Source organism: Myodes glareolus, chromosome 21 (genome assembly GCF_982192425.1).
Source record: "Myodes glareolus chromosome 21, mMyoGla1.1, whole genome shotgun sequence".
Taxonomy (NCBI): Eukaryota; Metazoa; Chordata; class Mammalia; order Rodentia; family Cricetidae; genus Myodes; species Myodes glareolus.
In genome coordinates, this window is record NC_142046.1 from 49,702,552 (window position 1) to 49,723,818 (window position 21,267).

Consider the following 21,267-nt stretch of genomic DNA (forward strand, 5'->3'; position numbering starts at 1 on the left):
CAATTTCAATTTAGTGATCAATTTCCAGGCAAAATCAAATGCTTCTTAAATACCTATATTCCCAAGTGTTAAGTACAAGCACTAGTTTCCTTGGTTCTTTATGGAAACACTAACTTACAAGTTCAATCTCGTGGGGGGTTTTGTATATAATTTTAAAAAGCCATGCTCTCTTCTTCATATTTAAGCCTGGTGACAAAGGCCCCCGAGTAGATGTTCTTTAAGATTACTTACCTGTAGGTTCCTGACCACTCTTGCATGTTGTCATTCTGGCAAACCCTTAGGAAAGCCCCCGGAGGAGACAGACAGCTGGTCCATGACAGGAACAGGCGTTCTTTGGGGGTAACTAAATGATCTGTGTCTGATTCAAACCTGTGATTGATCTCAGCAACTCTGTATTTGTCTCCTCTGTCTCCCCAACATCCCTGGCATTTATAATCTCAGTCCATGATTGAAAGTAAAAATATAAATTCATCTGACAAAATACAGCTCATATTTATTTGATCGTTTTTTTTTCCTTTCCCGTGAAAATTCCACCAGGAAGAATGGGAGCCGTTTTTGGAGAGATGAGCAGGTATGGCTTCTTTATAAAGAGATCACTGTTTTAAAGGATTAAGGTCCCCATAAAAGAGACCCAAAAAAATTAAGCATTATGGCACATACCTGTAATCTCAGCACTTGGGAGGCTAAGGCAAAAGGATAGCAAGTTTGAGGTCAGTCTGGGTTATATCAGGGAGGCCTTGTTTCAAAAAGAAAGACATCCGTAGCTTCTGTGTGCTTCTGCCTGCATTTGCCCTCTTCCCCTAGCTTCCTAAACTGTGTGTGTGAGCGTGTGTGTGTGTGTGTTGTGTGCATGTGTGTGCATGTGTGTGGTGTGTGTGTGTGTGTGTGGTGTGTGTGCATGTACATGAATGTGTGTGTGGTGTGTGTGCGTGTGCATATGTGTGTGTGTGCGCGTATAGACCTGGAAATCAAATCTTAGGACACATGCTTCTACCTGCCACTGAGCTATACTCCCAGCCTCAAATAAGAAACCAGAAGGAAATAGCTATAGAAGAGAGGGTGAGTTTACAAGAAACACAATTTCCTAGCTCCCGTATTTGGACTGGCTAGCACCCACAACAGCAAGAAATAAATTTCTACTGTTATAAGCCGCCCAGTCTAAAGCATTTTGTTTCAGCAATGTGAGTAGGTCAAGGGATTCTGGCTTTTACCCACTCTTCATCGGTAATGTCCCTGATATGATTATCAGAAAGGTCTCCAAATATTGCTAAGTGTCCCATTGCTTATGTAAACTAAGAAGGCACAGACTATAGTGCTTGTCTGTTTGCAAAAAGTTGTCTATAAATTCAGTCATTTATTCATAAGAGAGAATCGGTAATCTCAGACCCTAGCCTTGACAAAATGCAGACAAATTTTGCATACAGTAAGTTTTTGAATCTCTGATTTTGGAATTTAAATAGCTATCTGAGTTTCAGTTTCCTCATGAGTAGAGGCAGCCTGGTAAAATCTTCTATGCAAGTTGTTGAGGTACAATTTGTATAATGACAGATGCATAGTAGATATTTTTTTAAAAAGAACTTTAAATGCTGTGGTGGTTTGAAAGAAAATGACCCCAAAGGAAGTGGCACTATTAGGGAGGTGTGGCTTTGTTGAAATAAGTCTGGCCTTACTGGAGGAAGTGTGTCACTGTAGGGTGGGCTTTGAGGTCTCATATCTGCTCAAACTACTGCCCAGAGTCCCAGACCACTTCCTCTTGCCTGCATGTCATCATGTAGGATTCTCAGTTCCTTCTCCAGCACATGTCTGCCTGCACACCACCATGTCGCACCATGATAATAATGGACTAAACCTCTGAAAATGTAAGCCACCCCAATTAAACGGTTTCCTTTCTAAGAGTTGCTGCGGCCATGGTGTCTCTTCACAGCAATAGAGCACTGACTAAGACAGGTGCCTGCACCGTCACTAGCATATCTGCCAGGAGTGCAGTAAAATCTGTAGGGTTGAAATAGATGCTTGTATTGGTGATTATGACAGAGATAAGTTCCCAAAGGACAAGAATTTTTGTTCCTTTCATATGTCGATAGGTGCCCAGGCCAAAACTGGCATCTGGCACACAGCACGCGCCATAATTATTAGGTAAATGATGGTAACATTTTCCATTATCTTTTATTTATTTGCAATGAAGTTAATTGCAAATAAACTGTTAATTTATTAATTTATTTGCAATTAATTTATTTGCAATGAAGTGGATCCAATCAAGGTCTCCGCACATGCTAGGCAGGTGCTGTACCATTCTCCATCCTTGCAACACTTTTAAGATGTAGAAGCCAGGGATTGGGTAGCCATGGGTAATCACAACACTCCAGAGGCCCAGGCAAGAGGATGGAGAACCAGAGGCCTGCTGTGGCTGGCTACACCAAGTCCCTGCTTCCAGAAAGAATTCACAAAAACCTCTTTTATGCATCGGAATGAGTCAGTGTGAAGGAAGACTGCGACAAGAATCCTGGAGGTGGAAAGACCGACTGGAAAGTCATGGCCACACTCAAGTTAGAGAAATGTTGATGAGAGCTCAGCCACCTTTGCCGAGAATGACAAGGAAGGTAGATGACATAGGAGACCAGCCTGGGATATATAGGGAGGAGAACTTTAAAGGTCAAATTGGCCCAGTACATTAGATAAAATACACTACACAATACAACTTACGTAATGTTTTAGAAATACATCTGATAATCAGGAGTTCTCTCATCATGAGAGATGGCCGCCTGGACCATGACTAACATATAATTTAGCCTTGTGACTTTCTGAGCCTCCAGGACCTCGTAAGTTTTTTGTCACTTCCTCAGGCTTTCTACTTCCTCTCTTCACTCAAAGAAACAGCTACGGGACAAACTGAGCCAGCTGCGCTTTAACCGGACTGGCTTTAGCAGTACGTGCTGATGAAAACGACCAGCCGCTTTATTTCAGCTCCACGACGGTACCGAAGTCCAAACTTCTTATGCTTCTTTTCAGTATCATTTTACTTGTGTGTTTATTTATTTATTCTTATTTGTGGCGTTAAAGTTTCAATCGGTATGTTAATCTTGTGCTCTGTCGCTGAGCTTGTACTCGGGACACTTAGTATTCTTTTAAATGGAAAACGAAACCTTATAAACATAAACACGGCATCTGAATGAAGCTCCAAGGTAGAGCTGACTTTGAGGTTGGATGTGTGAAGCCATGAAAGCGGAGCATGTTCGTGCTCACCTGTAACCCCAGGACGTGTGGGGCTGAAGCAAGAGGCCAGTCTGGGCTACACGGTGAGACCCTGCCTCAGAGAAGAAAACAAATGAGCGAACAAACAAACAGCTGTGAAGGCCAAGCCACCTTGCACTTAACGGAGTGACAGAAGTGTTCCTGCTTCCCCCAGGCCGCCTGCTGCTGACGGTTGCCCCAAGTCCAAAGCAGGTACGATTTGATTTTTAGGTTTAACGCAGTGTAGTACTAAGGTGTCCGAGCGCTTGTTTCCCAATAACAACTGGAAAGAGGCTTCAGCCTGTTTTGAGCTGATTTATTACAAAGACATTGACTTTTCAATTCATCGCATGTAATTTATGAAAATAAATGTATGTGAATTATAGCTTCAAGGCATGCGTTTCTCACTTGTTTTCCAAACAGCTGCTGAAATCAACTTTCTATTGGGTTTTATATTATATGCAGAATCACTCAGGTGACAATTAACGCCTCCTCATTAATCACAGAAGTTTCTGAGTATAATTTAGGTTCTAGTATAGAGAGCTCCCTAGAAGCTGTACCAGCATTTGTAGTTAGCAGCAAGGCTGACTGCTAAAGCACAAGATTGGGACATACATACTTTTATGACGCTATCTACCTAAAGCCTCGTCATCTCATGCAGAACAACATCCAAATGTAGTTGGGAGACTTGAGTGCTCACTGCTGCCTCTTTGAAGAACCAAAACCATGAGTCCATTCATTAAGCCCGAAATAGTGCTTTCTCGAGCTATGTGGCCTAGTCTTTCCATCTTAAGAGTCTTCCACATGCTGAAGACGTCCCAAGGCCTTTATCCGACCTCTTTTCAAAAATACTTTCACACACACAAAAAAGGTGTTTGCCGACCTTTATTAACTTTTGTCTGTCATTGCAGTTCTGACTTCCCTGCAAGGATCTCAGCTCATCATTGTATGAAGTGAGGATGTGACCACTCCAAGGTATGGTTGAGGAGAAGGTTTTAGTTGTAGATATGGGAGAGAGTACAGCCAGAGGCATCTGGAAGAATCCAGGGCAGGGAGAGAAAGTGGGAAACGAACTAGAGTGAACTAGAACTTGAGAAGGGGGAGGGGAGCAAAAGAGAGAAAACAAAGAGCAGAGGATCAAGGGAAAGGTGGACCAAGAGAGCTCATGGTCAAAATGGCAGGACTGTATAGAAATGAGAAACTTGGGGAAGGAGAGCCCATGAGTTGGAGACGTAGGGGTCAGGTTGAGAAGAGCCAGGACGCCAACATGGACTCTGTAACAGGTACTTGCAATGCTTAGAGAACATGGAGTTTCTTTCAGACCTGGCAGTCATTGGGAGAGGCAGTGTGGGTTGCACGTAGGCTAAGGGCTGAACTCGCTTATGAGGAGGGAGATGAGGTAAAACACAATTGAACTGAACAGCATCCTTTTGACAAGAAATGCTGAGGACCAAATCCTAGGGCATCATAGATTCCAGGCAAGCACTCTACCACTGAGTTATATCCTCTACTGCTCATTCAGTAAATATACTTTTCAGCCTAAGTGGTTTGCTAGCTGCCATGGGAAAACAGAAGAAAAAGCTGACTCAACTCTTAAGAATGAAAGGATTTCTGGACGTGGTACTACATGTCTTTAATCCCAGAGTTTGAGGCCAGCCTGGCTAGCCAGAGTAGTTCCAGGATAGCCAGAGCTATGTAGTGAGACCCTGTACCAAAACCAAAACAAAAGAATAAAATGAGACAGTAGAATTCATTTTACTCAGTGTCCATACTTCTGGAACTCTGGATACCCCTTAAAAGTTGCTAGAACATCTAAACAATACGTAAGTTAGGAAAAATAATACTCAAAACCGTAGGTCACGTGTCCATTTGGAAAAACATGTTCAGGAATAAATAAGTGCCAGGTAGGTATTGTTATAAATAACAATAGAAAGTTATTTCAAGAGATAAGTTTGGAAAGGAAATAAAAAGTCACACCTATAACCCTTGCACTTGAGATGCCCCTGAGCTCAAGGCAGGTCTGGATTGCATAACCAAAGCCTGTATCGAAGGATAATATTATTAGGCATCTGCCATCCAAATAAATAATTGCTTTTACTACTGACTGCCAAAATCTTTATAAAAGACTTGCGTGCATGTGCATGTGTGTGTGGGTGCTGATGAAGACCAAAAGACGGTGTCAGATTCTCTGGGCCTGGAAAAATAGGCCGTGGTGAGCTGCCTGACGTAGGTGCTGGGAACCAAACTCAGGTCCTCTGGAAAGCAATGAACGCTCTTAACTGCTGAGCAATTTCTAAGCCCCCCCTCCATATATACATATATATATATATATATATATATATATATATACATACACACATATGTGTGTATATATACATATGTATGTATGGATGGATGTATGGATGGATGGAACAACAATAACAGATTATATTCTTCCAAAGAAAAGTCAGTATTTCCAAGAGAAATTGCAGGAATAACAAGAAAAGAAAGGAGGACTGGTGCTGCTCAGAGGTACATGAGGGCCTGGGCTGTAGTTCTAGCACTACCAAAAAAAAAATTGAAATTGAAACTGTGGTGAGGGTGACAGCAGGAGAGGCAGCGAGATCCACATCCAGAGCTGCGAGCATTTGACCATAGGAGAGCAGAAACGACACTGGAGAACAGGAAGAGCCCTGATAGAAGAAGACAGAGCCAGCGGCCAGGCCTAGATCAAAGGAGCCGTCCAGGTGCATGCGCATATGTCTTCACAGTGAGAGAGCAGAGGGACCACGTCATGCCAAAGATGCTGGCTCAGCACCCCGCACTGTCATGCCAGAAAGCCAGTCCAATATTGCCAGAACTTCACGTTGTTCCGAGAGAAGCCAAGAAATGATTCTGTGTGAAACTTCCCAGTTTTTAAATACTTGTCCAAGTTTATAAAATACCATACAAAATCTGATATACATATATGTATATATATGGTGTTTAAAAATAACATTAAGTACAATGTTTGAATGAATACATATTTGGTGAAATATGGATTTAAATGGTAAACCCTAAATCTAGCTGTTAGCCCGAGAGAGGGAAGGATTGGGGAAGAGAGAGGGAGGGCACCCAAGGGGCTTCTGTTACATCTGTGATGTTTTATGACTTTAATAAAAGTCTGTAATAAATACGGCAACACGATCGGATCGTTAGACTGTGTGGTAGGTTTGTGGGTTTTTATTACACTATTGTCCATGCTGTTCTGTATATTTGAAATATCTATCTTACAGTTAAAAAACAGTAGCACTTGCAGGTCAAATGAAACACTGGCATCCACATCATTCTACCGAAGAGCCACTTCCAGCCTTTCAGCAGTATTCTTGCATGGCCACAGGGCTCATGCTGAGATCAGACCAGAGTGAAAAAGATCATTTGATTGCTACTCAAGCAAGGTCTATGGGATATAAAGTGTTTGCAGCCTGTATGGGCATCTCAATCACTCATTCCACCTGCTAAAAAAGGAAAGTGTCCTCATGCTAACTGTACACAAACTTACTTGTTCATAGTTCTAACTCTTCAGAAAAGAGAGAGGTTTGAATGCACAAATTGGAAGCCTGCCCAGGCAGTATAGCAGAACCCATCTCAAGAAACAAAGCAATAAGGGGATGTGCTGGCGGTGTGGCCCAGGGAGCAAAGCACTTGCCAGGACCATGGGGGCCTCTGGATTCTTTGCCAGTACTACAGAAGACAAACGGAATCCCCAGGTCTGATTCTACAGGTAAAAATTAGTTATCTTACGACTGTGGTGTACAACCTGAGTTTTAAAATGTGACAACCCAAAGAAGACTGCTATGTGACATGGAAAAGCCACACTAACTAGAAAACCAAGGATAGTTCATCCCTGATTCCCGTAGCAACTTTCAAAGACTCTGTTCAAGGATGACTTTCGTGAAATAGACATAGAATTGATAGGTACATACAGCAAAATAAAAAGTGAGGAAACAATATCTTTTTGAACAAGAGATTTGAAATAAGAGCTACTTGTAATGCTTTGTTATTATGGTCTCTGGTTTTGTGTTTTTATGGTTTTTCTGTGGGTTAAGAATGCATGCAACTCTGTGTGTATGTTTCTCTTGTTCTTTTTCTTTGGCTCTTTTTAATGTTTGTTTTTTCTATTCTAGTTTGTTTTCATATTATTTTACATTATTATTTTAGGTGCATGTTTGTTTTCTAATGAGAAGGAGAGCAAAAAGAAGGTGGATTTGCATAGGTGGGGAGGTGGGGAGGATCTGGGAGGAGTTGGGGAAGAGGAAACGGTAATCAGAATACATTGTGTTAAAAAAATCTATGTTCAATTAAAAATTTCATAATAAAAACTTTAAAAATATTTTGGGGAGGTTCATTTCAAAATTAAGAGGAAGGTATGGGTGTTGTTTTTTTTTTTTATATTCCTTTACCCTGCTTACAAGGTCTCTCCCATCCTCCAGAGTGGTACATTTGTTAAAACTAATAAATTTGTGTGGCATTTGCATCGTTCACATTGAAAATCCTCTCAAGGATGTAAGTGGTTTTTCTCAGTCATTTGTCATAGCAAGAAATAGCTAACCTAATAGTTACAGCCTGTCTGCCTCTGTAGGTGAGAACAATAGCCTCTCTTTAGGCCACCTCCAACCAAGACAATGGCAATTCTCCTCATTGCCCATCCTACCACCTTCCTTAGGGGTAACTCACAGCGGGTGAAGTCACTCCCAGATCCTATCCTCTTTCAGAATACATAATTGGACTCAATATAGCCGGCAGCTGGCAGAATCGCCGTATTGGTTCCCAGAGCCGAGGAGCAAGAACGATCATGGTGAGAAAGGCAAACGGAAGCCAGTAGCGTTGTGTCCACCTAGGAAGACGGGTGCAGCTCAGGGGTGCTATACAACACTGGGGAAAATGGGGAGAAAAGAAAACTATGAGACCGTGGACCGCCAAGTTACCACGTAACCAGAACTGTCTACCATAAGCGAGGTGCTATCTGACCAACCCGGACAAAAGGTAGACATTGACAGAAATACTACGTCATCAACACGAAGACAGGCATGAATGCGGAAGCAGTTGCAGGTCTTAAAGGCAAAGGAAAACGGCCTACAAAGGGCACCCGCGAACCCATGGTACCTCCTCCTGCTGCACGCCTTCTCCTTGCCAATCTGCAACTACAGCTTCTTAGGGAGTATGCTATGATCAGATGATGGATGATGAGCCCATTTGGGTCTGATCTCCAAACGGTTCTGCACATCACCCAGGCACCACCCCTAAGCAGGCAGCTACAGCGCTACACCCTGGGCAGTGGGGCATCCCTGAAGGACAATGAGGAAGGAGCATCCTTACCATGGGAAGAAGCTGGGGCAGTGCACCTGTCCTTGCGCTCAGAAGTCAACGTGGCTAGACCTGAAATTGCACATGGATTCGTGGGCACAACTGATGGTATCCCCAGATGGCCGCAGACTTGAAAGGAACGCGCTTTAGAAAACTGGCGACTCAGTCACTATTACTAGAAATAAAATTGCTGACAACATTGATAGCAGCTGTGAGGGCCACATCATGTCTATCAGCTTCCAGTCCCCAAATTATCTATGATCCAATTCGACCGGAAGAGATTTCCAAAGTTCTATGGTGGACCATACAAGTAGTCAGTTGCAAGGGATACAACAGGCAGGCCTAAGGAATGGCTTCGTATATGCAAAGAAAATGCTTTCATTTTGGTGGTGCATGAGGGTTCGAGCCATGTATACCAAATAAAGCCAATAGCCATTATAATTAAATCATGGCTGAAGTGAAATGAAATCTAAATGGAGTCTAATATGATATATTATCGTTTGGTTTTGAATGTTCCCCAAACGTTCATGTGGCAAAGGATTGTTACCTACGAAGCCCTATTAAGATAGAGAGCCCAAGTGGATCCTGGAGGTCATGGGAAGTTGCCTTTGCCTGTGGGAACAGAAACGACATCTTTTTGCTAGATGGCCGAAGGTGAGGGGTCTTGTTCCTGCAAGTGATCCTAACACGATATTCTGCTAAGAAAAAGCAAGCCTATATTGGATTGAAAATGACAAAAATACCTTGTCTGTTTACAAGTCAAGTATCTAAAGAATTTGTTAAAATAAATCCAAAGGGAATGGCTAGCACTTCCAACAAGGAGGGTAAGCAGTGATGGGGGAGAGGGCACAAGACGGAGCAGTGAGAGAGGTGAAAGGTCAAGACAGTGAACAGTGATGGGGCATAGGGCACGAGAGCAGGCAATGACTGAGGGAAGAGGGCAGGAAGAGCCAACTAAGGGCTGTGGGGAGACCAGAGAGAGTGATAAGAACTAATGCTTTTATCTCATAAGTGGCCATCGTCCTGCAATCCCGTTCATTTTTTGGGTCTCAGCTCCATGGTACAAATCGTGAAACCTTGGGTTCAAGCACTCAGCATTTCTCAAACAGACAAAAGAATAGAGGGCTTGACCTTGTTCTGGGAGCTGTTTGAGGACTTGTATATCTGAGACATAGAGTGCAGAAGTAAAGTAATGCAGGCTGACACACCATGTAGAGGAAGGTCACCAGGAGTCCCTTCCAAACTCATTTACAGCATCTGTTCCAGGCTTTCGACAGAAGAATCTGTTCGATTTCGGCAGAGCTGGGCAAAAGGAATTGTCCTGGGCCCCTAAAGCCTGCTGGAATCCAGTGGAGTGAAGCTGGACCTCTGACAGGTAGGTCCAGTCTCCTTTTTAGGGGTCGTGGCCTCAAGAACATGGTGGACATGTCATGATTAAACCCATCAATTACTTTGCCTAAGAAAGCTGCATGAGGGTATGGGAACAATCTGGCTCCCACTAATCTTCAGGGTTGCTTTGATCTGGCTAGCTAGGCAAGTGTTGGTTTCTTACCTCATCACTCCGTCTTCTCTCCCATAGTTCCAGGCTCTCTGGGCAAGAACAACTTTCTCAGACAGAGGACCATTCTTTAGTCAAGCATGTATGAGTAGCTGTGAACCTCCAAACAAGAGCCTGAGAATATAGCCTGACTAAGCACCCACAGTACTGCCCATTAGATCCTGGTTTTCCGGAAAAGTATAAAGTGAAGACTGTGGACTATAACAGATATATGTATGTGTACACACACACATGCACACATGCACACATGCACACACACACACACACACACACACATCTACAGATCTATAGCAGAACGACAATGATGCTAAGGATACAGAGAGCTGTTGAACCTAACACAAAAACACATAGTCTCACAGATCTGCATCATCCCCTGCACATGGGGCAGGTAGGGGATGTCAGCAGTAGGAATGGTCAGCATTTGACTGGTGTTGCAGTTCAGTGTGGCAGAAGCAACTGGATATGAACATTTTTCTTCTAGTTGTGTGTGTGGAAGAAATAGAAGGTTAAAGAAGCAAAAGAAGCATGCAGTCTTTCAGAGCTGAAAGAAACTTAAGAATCAAACGAGCAAGAGGCTGAAGAAGTCCGTCCAATTGTGAGTTGATAGTGTTGCCATGTGGGCAGTCAGAGATGGCACTGAAGTTGGGGCTTCTCCTTTCTTCCCACAGGAGGCTCAAGCAGGGTGAAGTCTGCCATGTGACTGGCACATTGGTCTTTGCTAGGGTTTGGTTATTTTGATTGTGTTCCCTACTAGTTTTATTTCCTGTCTCTGAATACATTTTTTCTTCCTCTCTGATTGATGAGTTCTAAGTGTGAGCACACAAACGCCAAGGAATTCATGCATACTTTGTGTGTATTTCTCTTCATCAACCTGGACTCACTTAAGGGGCGGATAGGGTGCATGCTTAGCTACAATTGGAGCTTGAAGCTAGGGACACTCATGAACAGCCACCAGAAAGGCAGAATTGTCTGCTCTTAGGCTCCAGCCCAAAGACTTCCTTCAGAGTAACAAAGGCCCTTCCGAGTCAGCCTAAGCTGTAGCCATTGCTACAGGGCATCTTACCAAATCCTACAGAATTCTGATTGAAATACCTCCGGTTCTCTGTCCACTTCCCCTGTTCAGCACCTTCACTTCCTACTTCCTCACCTACCAAGCACCCTGCCCATGCTCCTCTCTTCTTTCCAGCTAGACTCGGGGGATTCCTTAAACAGGAAGACATCCTGTGTTTGGGGTGAAACTGGCAGTGCTGTCTTCTAGACACCCCACAATTGTTTCCAACTCTCCCTCAGGTGCTTGTCAGTCAGAGCAGCGGCTCTCTCTACGGGTAAGAGTACAGTTACTATAAAGTTTATTTTATGGCTATAGTTTAAACTATCAATATGGAAATTAAATCACCAATTTAAATCACAGTGTTTTGGGTGGCCAAGTACTTGCTGTGTTCTGCTTTGCGAATCCCCAGTGCAATCGTTTCTTAAACTTTCTTAATTCATACTTTAATAAAGAAAATGTTTAAAAGAGAGACCAATTTATTTGAGGGAGAGTGGGTGGCCGTCAGATCCATGACATTTTCTAATCATTAACCTGGTTGCTACTGAGAATGTCACCACGTCACCCTTCAGGGGATTATTTAAAATTCAGTGGATTAGTTAAAAAAAAAACTTTTTTCTTTGTAGTCTTATCACATAAGCATACCTCTGTAAACATTGTATTTTAATTAAAAATATTTATTTATATTTGTGTTTTTATGAGGGGTGTGTGTGTGTGTGTGTGTGTGTCCACGCGTGTGTGGTTGTCAGTGGAGACCAGTAGAGGGGTTCAGATATCTTGGAGATGGAGTTGCAAGCGTGTGTCAGCTGCCTCACATGGGAAGAGGGGGTCTGAACCCCAGCCCTCAAGTGAGAACAGCGAACACTCTTGAACACTCTGTTGTCTTCCAAGCCTTCCCCTGGGTCTCTCCGGCTTCTATCAAGACACACAGACTACTTTTATTCTTTTGTCCTGTTTTACATAAATCGCATAGCATGTATTGAAAGCAATTTCACTTCAGAGTATGTGAAACGAAGGCACAAAACCAAGGGCTTACTGGGAAGCTAGGTCAAATGTGTTGACTTTGAGTGTGTTGTCTTTCTAATGTCCCTCAAGGAAGGAGACATTTAAGGTGTCTTCATGTGTGCGTTTCCCCCTGCAGATAGGGCGTTACTTGGCAGGGGCAGCTGGGCGCGTGACTGAACTGCAGGCCGGCTTTGGGGATTCCACTGATAGATGGTGTTTCTATTACTACCGGCTTAGTGACTTTGCAGACGTGAATGGAATGTTCTGCCGTACTTTAACCTTTTAGTTACAGACATTCACAAATTTTAGGTCGCTTTGGCTCCAATGTGGACAATTCGAGGGATTGTAGCTCTTGGCATGGCTTAATTATCCTGTTAAATGATCAAATACATCACGAGGAAATGTCCAGTTCACAGCAAGAGAATTCTCGCCTCACTGTTTCACGTTAGACAATCCGGATGAAAAGCAAGGACATGTACCCTCAGCTTGAAGGAGCTGAGTCAGTTTTAAGATTTGGCAGTGGGGTGAATCCTTCAGGGTGTGCCCCTAAATAAGTACAAGGAGTTCATATATACCTTGGGGCTTCTGAGGTGTAATCTAACGATTCCCAGCTAGGGAGAGAACATACAGTTAGTTACCCTTGGAGAAAGGGAAGTTAAACAACCCTGGGTATGAATTTGGGGATAAGAGGCGTGGTTACACTGGATATACGTTAGGGAATCTAAATGCTGGCAGAAAATTGGAACCTGTTTTTTTTTGTTTGTTTGTTTGTTTTTAAGTTCTAATGTCCAAGCCTCAGCCTCAGCCAGTTCAGTCAGAACCTTGATGAAAGGGCAGGCTCCCAGTGTCAGATATTAAGAAAAGTATCCCCCATACAAGTAGTTCTCAATCTTCCTATGTTGCCACCCTCTGATACAGTTCCTCTTGTTTTGGCGACCCCCCATCAGAAAATTATTTTCAATGCTACTTCATAGCTGTAATTTTGCTACTGTTATGAGTCGTAACGTAAATATTTGTGTTTTCTGATTGTCTTAGGAGACCCCTATGGAACTCGTTTGAACTTCAAAAGGGTTACAACCCACAGGTTGAGAAGCGCTGCCCTATACTGTGAAAGGCTGAGATGCTTTGCTCACTGCTTCTAGATCCAGAAGCCCAAGGTCTTCCCACCTTGATTTCCCTGTCCCTGTCTCTACAGTAGATGTATGCTTCACTGTCTGCTGGGATTCCCCGCATGGAGGCACTGGCCTCTTGGGTCCTCCCTCCCACCTACAGATCAATCAATCATCAACTCCTTCAGATGGAACTATTTGTAGCTGCAAAGGCATGCTTAAGACAGGAAGTTGGAGCTAGACATCTGATGTGAAGTCACGCTTCAGACTTGCATGGAAAGGGTGATAGATGGTAGTGGTGGATTTTACACAGAAACCTACTGGTCTCAGCTTCGGATATTACTAATCATGAAAAATCAATGAGCAAAAATTTATAGAAAGCCCTTAGAGAGCTGCATGCACACTGGATGCATGCAAAAGGGGGTACATTTAAACACAGCTTTATGTGAAGGCTGGTGATACACCTAGGGAACCTGGCACACAGCAAACGTTCAGATTAAGCTGCCAGGAGCTGCTTTCATTGTTGTTCTAATCATTCATCTCATGTATTTGGTTTCCCCCATGCAATTATTTTTCTCCCCATGTAACTACTACCAGTACTTGATTCTCGTTGCCTATAGCTATATGGAGAAACTATTTGAGAAGAATGCCTATAGTTCTCTGTTCATTTCCTCTTCTTCGTGAGCCCAGGTACATGTCAGGGAAAATAAGGGTAGCAGACTTTTTTGAACCGGTAGCCGCTGAATCATGACACAGAGACTCATGATTAATTATGAGTGCTCTGTCTCAGCTTAGGCTTCTTTCTAGCTGGCCCCTCCCCTTCTTAACTGTACCCATTTCTATTCGTCTATATGCTGCCAGAGGCTCATTTACCTCATCTAAATACTCATCGCTCTGCTTGCCTGCTTCCTCTATGTCTGATGATTGGCTCCTGGCTGGCTGACTCCCCTTTTCTCTCGTCCACCAGCCCTGTCTATCCCTCTGCTGAGCTACTGATCATTCAGCTTTTCATTCGACCAATCAGGCGCCTTAGGTTGGCAAGATGAAATAGCAGCCCATCTTCACACAGTTAAGCCAATGTGACGCTGACAAATGCAACACAGCTTTACATAGTTAAACAATTACTCTATTCCACAACAAATAAGAATCAAGGCATTGGAAGTAGTGGGCTTAGGCTGGGCAGGACTACGCAAGGAGCAATTCTGCAAAGTCAACTCAGAGAGATTCTGGATGCCCTTGAAGCCAGAGGAGGTAACTCACCCCACGAGCATCTGAGATGAAGGGAAGCTGGGAGTGGAGTATGGCAAGTTGGGCCAGCAGTGGCAGTCATGGGTGGGCTGTAGAGGGAAGTGGGAAAGAAAAGCGGAGGTTTACTGACAGATCAGAAAAGACCAAGAGACGCCACTGGAGGGGAACACAGGCAGAAGGCAACAATGGTGTTTTAGAGTTAACAGGTATTTGGGACAGCAGGGAAATGATTTGGAACTAGTTGAACTGGTTACCTCATTGCAATGGGCTGAGATGTTGAGCTGACGAGGAGGCCTTAGAGAGAATAATCTTTCGGGAAACAGAATATGGACCAATTGCCTTGTGCATTAGAGAAAATGACGCTCCTACACCCCCAATCTTCTCTGTTGTATTTTGCTTTTGAATTTCCGAACTCTAGCTGTACAAGGGAGCAAGTGGGGTTATAGATAGGACTGGGAAGAATAAGGTCAAGTCAAGGTTGAGAGGTGTTTGTTGATAACTAAATCATATTGTTACTGTGACCCAAGTTATGACTTGAGCAATGAGTCAGCCTAATGAAGTTCATTTTTATTCACTGCCAAAGAACAATATGGATGCTTGGATATGAAATATACAGGTTTGGGGTTCATTAGAAGTGCTCTGGAGAAGGAGTAAGTTAAACATAGATGTTTCATAGTTTGTATCATTATAAAAGAAACAGGGGCTGCTTCTTATTCACTGTGTGCACCCAGTGTCATATATGACCACTTAGGAAAGAAGCATGTCCTGGAAGGCCAGTCCTTAAATCGGGTATGCACACATTTCTGTAGTGATGCACCATTAATTACTGACAAGAGCCTTTATTTTTGCTTTGGTGCAGTGCACACACCACTCACTTACTAATCACTGCTCCAGAATGATTGTTAGCATGATGCTGGAAAGTTCTGAAGACAGGCATATGAGGCAAATAAAACAACCGCCAGCTAGCAAGCAAGGCATGGAGAGGGAAGGCCATGTTGAAGACGTATTGGACTCTTCAGGAGTCTTTCAGGACCCGGATCATGACGCCTGTAGTCATCACTGGTCACCTCCCTGCAAATGTCTTGTTGATTTGTTTTGTTTTCAAATCTGCTTGCTTCTTGCAAATCCTTGTCCCTGGTTGCTTCCCTGATTGCCCAAGAAGAGACCAAGCAGCTTGTGTGTCCAAGGATGGAACACTGTCCTAGAGGGCCATCTTCATCTAGGAATGGCACAGGGTCCTTACAGAATATGTTGAGGAAGAAGTCTCGCCTAGTCATGCATAGCATAATACTCTTACAGTACTTCAGAACTCCCAGATAGAAAGTCTGCTGTTTTATATGTGAGGTCTGGTCCCTACCACAAGGGATATAGTGTACTTAAGAACTTTTGCATTTTCAAATGATTCCCACAGGGGAGTAATAGTTAATGACAACAGGGAACATGTATTTGTGCATATTGAATGCCGGGAACATCCCTACCCTTAAGTTAATTTCTGTGAATGTATGAGGATGATATGTCAATTCTGATTAACAGATGTGGAGAATCTCTTCCCTAGAGCTGCAAGAGACCACCAGTTGCATCCTCCCTGCCCTCCTGCCCACATATCCTGTGGATTCCACAGACCATCTTCCCCTAACCTCCCTCCCCTTACTCATTGCTGTATCCCAACAACTGACTCATACAGGTATCCCCTGCTCAACCACAGGACGTGCCTGCCAGAAAACCAGGTAGACTTCTTTGAGAAAACTGACAAGATAGATAAAACCTTTTCCAAACTAACTAAGAAATAGAGAAAATCCAAATTAAAAAATCAGAAATTAATATATATAACATATAATATGTAATCATATAACTATAACTCTCCCTATCTATCTATATCTATCTATCTATCTATATAGATATTTATATATATAAACAGATACCAAGGAAATCCAGAGAATCATAAAGACATACTTTAAAAACCTGTACTACACAAAACTGTAAAATCTAAAATAAATGGATAGTTTTCTCCAAAGGTACACTTACCAAAGTCAAATTAAGATCAGATAAGCAATTAGTGAAATAGAAGCAGTCATTAAAGTCTACCAGCAAAACAAACAAAAAAAACCGCAGCAACAACAGAAAGCAGGGTCAGACTATTTTAGCACAGAATTCTACCATACTTTTGAAGAAGAATTAACGCCAACGCTTCTCAAATTATTCTGCAAAATAGAAAAAGGAGGAACATTGCCCAGTTCATTTCATGAAGCCACAGTCACTCTGACATCAAAACCACATATAGACTTAACAAAGAACAAGAACTACAGACTGGTTACCCTCATGTACATAGATGCAAAAAATATTCAATAAAATATTGGCAAACCAAATCCCAGAACACATCAAAAAAATAATCCACCATGATCAATTGGGTTTCATCCCAGAAATGCAGGGATGAGTCAATACACAAAATCAGTTAATGTAACCCACCATATAAACAAACTGAAAGAAATAAAACACATGATCATCTTATTAGATACAGAGTAGGTTTTTGACAAAATCCAACACCCCTTCATAATAAATATCCTGGAGAGATTATGGCTACAAGGGATGTATCTAAACATAATAAAGGCAATTTACAGCAAGCGTATAGTCAACAAATTAAATGGAGAGAAACTCAAATCAAAGCCACGGCAATCAGGAATAAGATAAGGTTGTCAACTCTCTCCATATCTATGTAATATAGTACTTGAAGTTTCAGCTAGAGTAATAAGTCAGCTGAAGGAGAAAAAGAGGATAAATTGAAAAGAAGTCAAAGTATCTTTATTTGTAGATGATATGATGGTGTACATAAGTGACTCTAAAAATTTCACCAGGAAACTCCTACAACTGATAAACACTTTCAGTGAAGTGACTGGATACAAGATTAATGAGAAAGAAATCAGTAGCTCCCTATATACAAATGACAGACTGAAAAAGAAATCAGGGAAATAACACCTTTCACGATAGTCTCAAATAATACAAATTATCCTGGGTAACTCTAATCAAGCAAGTGGAAGACTTAAATGATAAAAGCTTCAAGTTTTTGAAGAAAGAAATTGAAGATGATATTAGAAGATGGAAAGATCTCCCATGCTCATGAATTGGTAGGATTACTATACTAAAAATAACCATCATACCTAAAGCAATCTACAGAGTCAATGCAATCCCATCAAAACCTCAACATAATTCTTTACAGACCTAGAATGGACAATCCTCAACTTTATATGGAAAAATAAAAAACCCAGGATGGTTAAAACATTCCCGAACAATAACAGGACTGCTGTATTCCTGCCATTCCCAACTTCAAGCTGTAACTACAAAACTATAGTAGTAAAAACCACATGGCATTGTCATAAAAACAGACACATTGATTAATGGAGTCAGATCAAAGACCCAGATGTAAATCCACACACCTATAGACACCTGATTTTTGATAAAGAACCCAGGTATAGACTAGGAAAAACTAGGAAAAAAAAAGACAGCATCTCTCACAAATGGTGCTGGTCAAACTGGATGTCAGCACGTAGAAGAATGTAAATAGAATCATATTTATCACTCTGCATAAAATTCAAGCCCGAGGGTATCAAAGACCTCAACATAAAATCAGATATACTGATCCTGATAGACAAGAAATTAGGGAATAGCATTTAGATGTGGCTTGGTGGGGCATACACCAAGAAGCAATATCATTATTTTTCCACATTACATTTAAATGAGTTGTGTTGAAGCTAAATAAAATTCAACAAATACACACACACACACACACACACACACACACACACAGGAAGAAAATGAGGAAAGCCAGGCACTAAGGGTCAGTGGCACAATTAATTCAAGGGCCTCCACTCACGCAGCGGTGGTTGGTGCTCATAGGAGGGAGCTTTGTCGCTGTTTCTTTACATAACACACTTCGATATGGTGGAACTCTGATCTTTCAGAGAAAAAGCATCATCATCGTCATCGGATACTTTCCCACCCAGGAGTGCAGTTCCCCTGACACCGCATTCTAGAGGGAGAGGAGGACAGGAAGCAGAAATGCCGCGGCAACAGACAGAGTATTAGCTAGGACATTTGCCTGGAAGGACAGAGAGCTGCTGGGTCAGGCAAGTGCTGGCTTGGGTCAGAGGGCCCCGGGAGAGCCTTTCAAATACAGTGAGCTAGTAAGACTGTCAGAGAACAAGCAGTGTGAACTTTGTAGGCGAAAATAATAAATTCAAAGGCTCTGGGATAGGAATGTTCTTACAGGAGGCATGTCACAGAGTGCCTGGAGGGAGGCGGGGGAGGGGGAGAGAGTGTTGCAGACCTAGATCAGAGAGGGCTTTCAACCAGCTAAGCTGGAGATTCTTAAAGTGTGGTTTTACTTTCAACGGGGAAGATGACGTGATTGAGCTGGTAAAACATTTGACTGAGCTGGTAAAGCCTTCTACATCCCCAGAAGTGTGCTTGTGATGGTTCTCATAGAACTATTATTACATTATTGAATTGAGCCCTTGCAATATTCATGTGTCCCTTTAAGGTTCTCCTTGTTTGCCACACAGCGAGGTATACTGGCGTAGGGAGTGGCTGACTAAGGACGGCTGAATTTGTGCCTGTCTTGAGTGAGAAGGTGTGCTGCGACTGAAACATGGGGGAGTGAAGACTTACCCCACAGTCGTTTCAGCTCAGGATTGAACCTGTGTCTTTTTAAGTCACTCTTTTAAATTGCTGAAGGGTTTTCACCTTTTGAATTTGAATCTGGGCATATCATATGTAATTCTCTTTAAAATATGTGTCTGGAAATGCTAATCAGAGTCATATCAGTAGCACCCTTTCTCTATCCCTCAGGATTTAATAACATTCAATGTCAGTGTAAGTGTATTGGTAATAAAATGTGATTCTCACCAGACAGCGGTGGCACACGCCTTTAATCATAGGGCTCAAAGAGGCAGGGGCAGGTGGAGTTCTGTGAGTTCGAGGTCAGGCTGGCCTACAAAGCCAGTTCCAGAACAACCAGGGCTACAAAGAGAAACCCTCTCTCGCAAAACAAAGCAAAACAGAAAACCTAAACACAGTTCTCTAATTTACATCAAACAAACAACAGGGACTGGAAAGATGGCTCAGCCATTAAGAGCATTGGCTTTTCTTCCAAAAGTCTGGTCTGATTCCCAGCTCCCATGTGGCAACTCAAAACTAATTACCTATAACTCCAGCTCCAGGAGACCTGCCATTCTCATCTGACCTCCCGGGGTACCAGGTACACAACTGGTTCACCGACATACATGCAGAAAAAAACACCAACACACACACATATATAAAAATCAACATTTATGGATATAACACTTACACGCTACCCAATTGAACAAGGAACTCCTGGAACCCTTTCCTGACTACAGGCTTTGTTAAGTGTCTATACAAAAATTTAATATTGTCAAAAATGTAATTTCTTGCATATAAATGACTCCAAGTAGATCCCCAAAGCATAGGATAACAGTGTTCATATGTTATTGCCTAAGTTGGTCTTTTTGTTTTGTTCTGTTTTTTCATGATTCTCCTCCTAATGCTGTGGAGTCCTTGTAACACTCTGGATGAAAGGAAAAAAACAAACCCTTTTAAGAACTCTTCCCCTAAGCAGATGTTAGGACTGAGCAGGTGTGCTTACCTGGCCCGTGCTGATGGGAGAGGGCGTGGGAGATGTTGAACTAGTCTTATATTTGAAACTGTGTTGAGGTAAAGGCCAAAGCTGACATCAAGGCTCATGGTGAGGAAAGGCATGGGCAAAGCAGAATGCCCTGGTTCATGTTTGTTTTCATTCCTTTTTTCCATGCTTGATTCCTTTTTTTTTTTTTCAGCGTAGGGAAGGATTTCCTTAAAAAAAAAAAAAAGATTCAAGTACTTCTTTACCAAATGAGCTTCAGCTCACAGTTAGAATGGCCTGTTTATAATATTTAAATATTTTGTATAAAGCAATCCAAGGCAGGCAGACAGAGATGACTCAGAGGAGAAGCCTACAGGTCTGAGCTCTAGGACACACATGGAAGGAGAGAACTGCCCCCCTCAAGCTGTCTTCCGACTTCCACATGTGCATCCCGGCAAGCACTGGCCTCCACAGCTCTTCCAAATAGTTACGTATAAGAAATAAAATGAATATCCAAGAGGTGCTCCTGAAAACTGGATGAGCCACAAGCAGCACCAGAAGGAAACAAATGCAGACGAGGTTGGACCTGTATATAGCAAACAGCTGGGCTCTATTCGGATGAAGGCCAGGCTCTCTGTGCCCGCGTGGAGCACTGCTCAGTCAGTTTGCTCGGACTCTGTGTCTCACGCCATAGGCACCTGTGTGGCCTTTGCTTGGGCTGCTTTGGGCAGAAAGTAGTGTGAAAACCAGGAGCACAAGGTATAGATGAAGGGTGTTACAGCTCTTTTTACATGCCTCCTTAGCCTGGGATTGACCTTTTGCTGGTATTTGTAGGAGGGCAGGTAGACGGAGAGCCAGTAGGAACATGCCCTACCAGACTCTGGCAGTTTTGACAATTTGCTGCTGGTGAATGGCAAGTCCAAGTCTTGCTTCTGCCACCTCAGCAAAACTCATCTAAGAAACCAATGGCAATCAGGAAATCTCGTGTTTGTTAGAAAAAGCTTTAGAATGTGAAGAAATAGATCAAGAAGAGAACCAGAAACTGAATTTACTGTGAGGCCAGATCTTAAAAAAACAGCCTGGATTAGCTGCAGGATGCCTATTTAGTAAC